The 7,156-nt window shown below is 47.1% G+C and overlaps 1 long non-coding RNA gene across 1 annotated transcript; it reads left to right on the forward strand.

Moving 5' to 3' along the window:
* The first annotated feature begins 433 nt into the window (after positions 1–433).
* On the forward strand, positions 434–6,736 carry LOC149120205 (uncharacterized). Its single transcript, XR_016226812.1, has 2 exons — positions 434–585; positions 5,807–6,736. It is a non-coding gene; the product is annotated as an uncharacterized LOC149120205 (long non-coding RNA).
* Positions 6,737–7,156: the final 420 nt, after the last annotated feature.

The following is a 7,156-nucleotide window of genomic DNA, read 5'->3' on the forward strand; positions in this document are numbered from 1 at the left end:
GTATCTTGGATAACATAGATGATCCTGGAGAATAATATCCAAGGATAATATGTCAGGGTAAGTACACTCTGCTAAAATATCCAGGCCAAGAAGCCAAATAATATGTGATGCTATGTACATGGGATAAAAAGGATGAACTAACAAGCCAGAAATTTAATGGTGAAGACCAACATCTGTGCTTGGGAGGAACAGAGGAGACGATGGAGCAAGGTCAGAGTTTCAGTCCTGTGGGGAGCTATTGCATGGCGCCCTAAAGATGGCGCTGGCTCCTTTCCCCCGGAAGGACTGGTGAGAAACAAACATCTCCTAATAAGGAGATGGCTGAGCTCCCTTCCAGCTTCTGCATTGCTGTACCAATCAATGCTTGCCACTTGGCTGCTTTTGATTGGTGCGCTGATGGCTATAAGAGGGAGGGGAGAGGAAAGGACGCGGTAGTAGAAGTTTGAAAGAGGTTCCTGAATAAACTGCTGGAAGAAGAGTTCGGGTCGTGTCTTCCTTGCTGGTCGAGGGACGTGACAACTGGTGGCCTGTACGGGGAACATCTCGAACGCGAACTCAGAACTTCCTGCAGTCAGGGCAGCGCTGGTAAGTCCCCCAGGAAAATAAGGTGGGGATCCACGATAAGAGCGGGCAGTCCTGCGATAATAGCGGGAGGGTAGTTCTGCGATTAAAGCAGAGGAAGTTCTGTGACAAAAGCAGAAGGAGCTCTGACCTGTGGCCAGGGAAAGAGCGCAATTTTTGATGATGGGTAATTCACAGTCCCATCAAATTTTTCTGGTGCTGAATGCGCTGCTTCGGGAAAACGGTTTGAAACTTAAGCCTAGTACGTTGCATAGGTTTTTACGTAACTGCGATACCATTGCACCCTGGTATGGGGTTTTGGGAAGCCTTACTATCCCTTCATGGGACAAACTAGGCAGGGATTTGGATTTTGCATTCGAACAGGGTAATCTTGAAGGGGGAGTGAGACCAATATGGAAGCTAGTGCGAGCATGCCTCGAGGATGAGCAGTGTAGTGAAGCTATTCTGAGCGGTCAAGCTGCCTTGGAGGAGCTTCAGGAAGAGCGCTCCGAGAGAGCTGCCAGTGAAAAAGGGAAAACTTTGAAGGAGAGTCGGAAAAGAACTAGGAAAAAACTGTACCCCGATCTTTCTGAGTTGCGCAGCCCCTCCTTAGTAAGTAGTTCTAGTGCAGAAAGTAGCTCAGAAAGCAGCAGTGAGTCTGAAGAGTGTGGCGATAACAAAGAGTCTGATATAAAGCAAGTACGGGAATTGAATTGGCAAATGAGGAAGTTGCAATTGAAAGGAAAAAAGGAACTTAAGCATGGTACTTTCAAGGGGAACTTAGGGGAGGAGCCTGAAGCCTCTCCTCCTCAGTATGAGCCTGTATCCGCGCGAGAAAGAGGGCGGACTTTCTGTCCAGGAGTCTGGAAACAGGTTGGTGCAGAGTTGTTAAGTGCCTATCCTGTCTTCCAAGATCCGCAAGGGCAGAGGTACGAGGAACCCCTCGACATAAAGATAATCAAATCACTAGCGGAGTCAGTAAGAGCCTATGGCATCAGCGGCTCATTCACGCTGGCTCAAGTAGAAAATCTTCAAAGATACTGCATGACTCCAAATGACTGGAGCGGGTTGGCTCGTGCTGCATTGTCACCAGGACAATACTTAGACTTCAGAGCTTTCCTGATTGACTTTGCCAATGAACAAGCGGCAGAAAATGCAGCGGCAGGGAATCAGCATTGGGACAGAGATATGCTGCTAGGCATAGGGAGATTCGCTAACTAGCAGACAGGTTACCCACATGCAGTGTATGAACAAGTTAACAAGATAGCCATCAAGGCTTGGAAGTCTATACCCAACAGAGGAGAGGTAAGTGGGAATTTGACAAAGATTACACAGGGACCCACCGAGTCATTTTCAGACTTTGCAGCGCGCATGGTGGAAGCTGCGGGTAGGATTTTTGGAGATCCAGATCACGCCATGCCGCTGATAGAACGGTTGGTTTTTGAGCAGTGCACTAAGGAATGCAGAGCCGCTATAACACCATGGAAGAGCAAAGGGCTTCAGGTATGGATAAAACAATGCAGGGAAATAGGAGGGCCGCTATCCAACACTGGCCTTGCTGCAGCAGTCCTTCAAATCACGAAGGGCAATAGGGGATCAGGGAACGCTGGAGCATGTTTCAGCTGTGGAAAAATGGGACATATGAAGCGGCAATGTCCGCAAAGGGGAAGAGGCAAAGAACAAAGACAGGAAGGACCAGGAATTTGTCCAAAATGCAGGAAGGGAAAGCACTGGGCCAACGAATGCCGCTCGGTAAAGGACATTGACGGCAATGTCCTTGCTTCTGGCAATGGTGGGGCGTGTCCAAAAAACAGGCAGCGGGGCCCTTGTCCTCAGGGCCCGCAAATATATGGGGCATTCGAGAGTCAGCATCAGGGCCCCCATCAGGACCAGCAGCAGGGGAGGCAAAGTCAGTGGCCCAGCTTCAGACATCCCAGAGACCACGGAGAGCCACTGCAGGCTCCGCAGGCCTGGACCTCTGTGCCACCGCCAGACTCATACTGACACCAAAAATGGGAGTGCAAGCCATTGAGTCAGACTTTCAGGGACCCCTAGAGGAAGGGACAGTGGGATTGTTGTTGGGACGTTCATCCTCTACCTTGAAAGGTCTCATAATTCATCAAGGAGTCATAGATTCGGATTATACTGGCATGGTGAAAATCATGGTTGAGTCCCCTAGAGGTATAACAGCTATTAATCCAGGAGATAGGATTGCACAACTTGTAATCCTTCCTAGCAAGCATTTGCAGTTCAGTGCATCAAAGAAACAATGAGGAAGTGAAGGCTTTGGATCCACAGGCGTAGATTGTACCTTCTTGTCTTTAGAACTAGACCAGAGACCAACCTTAAAGATAAAAATAAATGGAAAGGACATTCTTGGCCTACTAGACACAGGTGCAGACCGTAGTATCATCGCCTCCAAGGATTGGCCTCCAAAGTGGCCTAAGCAGGCATCCTCACAATCCCTTCGGGGACTGGGATATTCAGAAACTCCTGAGATGAGCGCAGTAATGCTGCGCTGGGAGGATGCAGAGGGACATTCAGGCACGGTGCAACCTTATGTTTTGGATTTACCTATCTCTTTGTGGGGCCGAGACCTTTTGAAAGACATGAACTATAAATTAAGTAATGAATACTCCCGTGTTTCTCAAAAATTGATGAAGGATATGGGACACCATCCGAATTATGGAATAGGAAAATTCTTACAAGGAAGAAATGAGCCCACTGAAGTAGTGCAGAGGCCTCCTCGCCAAGGGCTGGGTTTTTCATAGGGGCCGCTGAGGAAGGTATTCCCATTACTTGGAAGCACGAGGACCCAGTGTAGGTTCCTCAGTGGCCTCTGTCCTCAGACAAATTGGTCGCAGCGCAGCAATTGATTCAAGAACAATTGAATTTAGGACACATTAGACCCTCTGTATCGCCTTGGAATACTCCTATTTTTGTAATAAAAAAGAAATCCGAGAAGTGGCGGTTGCTGCATGACTTGAGAGCTATTAATATACAGATGCAGGTCATGGGGCCTGTGCAACGTGGGCTGCCTCTTCTATCTACACTTCCACAGGGATGGCCCATAATAATAATAGATATTAAAGACTGTTTCTTCTCCATACCCCTACATACAAAGGATTGTGAAAGGTTTGCCTTTACCTTGCCGGCGTGCAATCATGAGCAGCCTGACCAGAGGTATGAATGGGTTGTGCTTCCGCAGGGCATGGCTAACAGCCCCACAATGTGTCAGCTATTCGTGGGTCAAGCGATTGGGCCTTTACGTAAGAGATTTTCTTCCTTAAAATGCATCCATTACATGGATGACATCCTCTTAGCAGCAAAAGATGAATTAGTATTAGATGATGGCTTTGCATATTTGATTCAGTTGTTAGAAAGTAAGAAGTTATTTATTGCCCCTGAAAAGGTTCAAAAAGGAAGCATTGCAACTTATCTGGGATCCCGCATAACTAGTACTCAAATTGTTCCTCAAAAGGTGGAATTGCGCAAAGATAGTTTAAAGACTTTAAATGATTTTCAGAGATTATTAGGAGATATAAATTGGGTTAGGGGTTATTTGAATCTTCCCAATTATGAACTTAAGCCACTTTATGTCATTTTGCGTGGTGATTTGGCGTTGGACTCACCGCGGTGCTTAACTCCGGAGGCCAGGGAGGCCCTAGAGAAGGTAGAAAAGAAATTACAGGAGGCATTCTTATGCAGAATGAATGAAAATCTGCCATTGTCATTATGCATTCTCCCAACGCTTAGCCAACCTACAGGGCTAGTATGGCAGGAAGGTCCGCTTTTGTGGATACATCCAAGGAGCTCTCCAGCCAAGTCTATTGAGTATTATCCGGCAGCGGTGGCAAAGCTAGCACTGGAGGGTTTGCAACAATGTTTACAATATTTTGGAAAATTGCTGTGTGAAGTGATTGTTCCTTATGATGCCAAACAAGTCAACATCCTATGTGCTCTTTTAGATGATTGGGCAGTGTTTCGCTGTGGGTTCCCAGGCTTTATAGACAATCATTTACCAAAAAGTCCATTGTTACAATTCTTTAAAGAACATCCGGTAGTATTTCCAAAAATTACAGCCGCTGAGCCATTACTAGGTGCTCCAAATATATTTACGGATGGGTCAAAAACAGGCTGTGGGGTTTATATGGTAGAGGGTAATGACCCGGTATTTCATCAGTTTCAGCCAGGCTCACCTCAAGTTGTGGAGTTAAAAATAGTTATTGAGGTCCTTAAGCAGTGCTATTTTGCCTTTAATTTGTTGTCAGATTCCTTATATGTGGTGAACGCATTAAAGATATTGGAAACCACAGGGCCGACTAAACCTTCTAGCCCAATTGCATCCCTATTACATATAGCCCAGCGGTTGCTTTGGTCACGGAAAAATCCCTTTTTTGCTCAGCATATTAGAGCCCACACAGGCATGCCTGGTCCTTTATGTGAAGGCAATGCGCGAGTAGATCTGTGTACTAGACAGGAATTCATCTTTTTTACTACTTCTGCAGAGGCTGCTAAAGCTTTCCATCAATCTTTTCATGTCAACGCACGCACTTTGCAGCAGAAATTTCATCTTTCCCGCGCAGATGCCAGACAGATTGTACTTGATTGCGCTGACTGTGCTGTTACTCGTGTGCAACCTAGTGTTGGCGTAAACCCTAGAGGGTTACTGCCTGGGAGAGTATGGCAGATGGATGTGACCCATGTATCGGAATTTGGGAAATTGAAATATGTTCATGTCTCAGTGGACACATGCTCAGGCATTATGTATGCCTCTCCCCTCAGTGGTGAATCTACACATCAGGTGATTGCTCATTGTCTGGATGCATAGGCCGCCTGGGGGAAACCCCAGGTGCTAAAAACTGATAATGGCCCGGCCTATACATCTCAAACCTTTACCACCTATTGCCAAAAAATGGAGGTTCAACTTGTCCATGGATTGCCATACAATCCTCAGGGCCAGGGCATAATTGAGCAAGCACACCGCACACTGAAAGAATATCTTTTAAAACAAAAAGGGGGAGTTGGCTATAGCCGCACCCCAAGAGAGAGAATTGCCTTAGTCTTATTTACAATTAATTTTTTAAATTTGGATGTGCATGGGCACTCAGCCGTGGACAGGCATCAGCAACAAGGAAACCCAAGTAGAGGGTTGGTAAAATGGAAAGATCTCTTGACGGGCCAGTGGCGTGGCCCTGATCCCGTGCTGGCATGGGCACGAGGTGCTGTTTGTGTTTTTCCACAGGATCAACATGACCCGGTGTGGGTTCCGGAGCGAGCGGTCAGGCGGGTCTGCCACAAGGAGAATCCTGCTGTTGCTTTTGATACTTCTGCCTCACATGCAGTGGACACTGGCGGAGCAGAGATGGGGGATTCTATCACTATTCCCAAAGCCGATGCCGAATTGGTCCGCGGAATTTGACTACACCTTGGAGCAACTGCGCCTTGCCGTGGTCACCATCAACTCCATGCGTGTGGATGTCTCCTTCGCATCTGGACTGTCATCCCAGATCCAGCTGTCTCCAGCCTGAAGGAGTGGGCGGGACTTGGAGCTTTGACGGGGTTGCTGTTACTTGTTGTGTTATTTTGTCTGTGGTGTTTGTGCAGGATGAGGACAGCTCATCGGTGGGAATTGGCCATGATAGCTCAAGCCTTTTATGCCCTTGAGGCTGGACAATCGCCACAAGCATGGCTGGCCTTCCTTGAATGCTAGGCATGGGTGCAGGGTGCGAGGCAAAGCACTGCAGAGAGAACGAGCCATTACGTTCTCTGGAAGGCAAGTCTGTCTGCATGTGGGTTGGCATCCCAGATCCCACCCCTGCGAAAAGGATACTGTTCCAGGTGGATGCCTGGCAGTGGGGGACAGACCCCTACCTTCTCCTGTAATCCTTAGATGCCTGGTTCTAAAACAAAAAGGGGGAACTGTGGGGAGCCATTGCACGGCGCCCTAAAGATGGCGCCGGCTCCTTTCCCCCGGAAGGACTGGCGAGAAACAAACATCTCCTAATAAGAAGATGGCTGAGCTCCCTTCCAGCTTCTGCATTGCTGTACCAATCAATGCTTGCCACTTGGCTGCTTTTGATTGGTGCGCTGATGGCTATAAGAGGGAGGGGAGAGGAAAGGACGCGGTAGTAGAAGTTTGAAAGAGGTTCCTGAATAAACTGCTGGAAGAAGAGTTCGGGTCGTGTCTTCCTTGCTGGTCGAGGGACGCGACACAGTCCCACAGGATCCACACGTTGAGGGATCTACTGTACAGCATGGTGACAACAGTGAAGGGAATACAGTGTCTGCAGAATTCCAAGACATTAGACAAAAGATATTCTACCAGGAAAAACGTGGGTTTTGTGATAAACATGTCAATAAGTCTGACTTCATTATTCCATTCAGTATACGTTCATTTATTCAACACATATGTTGTACTTCATATTTTATATTAAATATTATTAATTAAAAATTTATGATAATGAAATGGCCAAAATGGGAAATCATTAAGATTCAGATCTCTGAATACTGGTGTTGTGTTTGCCAATGTTTTATGGAGATGATAAATGAAGGCAGTGCACTCAAGGCTTGGCAGCTGGAACCCAGGAACATG

Source organism: Oryctolagus cuniculus, chromosome 20 (assembly GCF_051225735.1).
Source record: "Oryctolagus cuniculus isolate XC-2025 breed Fujian yellow rabbit chromosome 20, ASM5122573v1, whole genome shotgun sequence".
In the NCBI taxonomy this organism is placed as follows: domain Eukaryota; kingdom Metazoa; phylum Chordata; class Mammalia; order Lagomorpha; family Leporidae; genus Oryctolagus; species Oryctolagus cuniculus.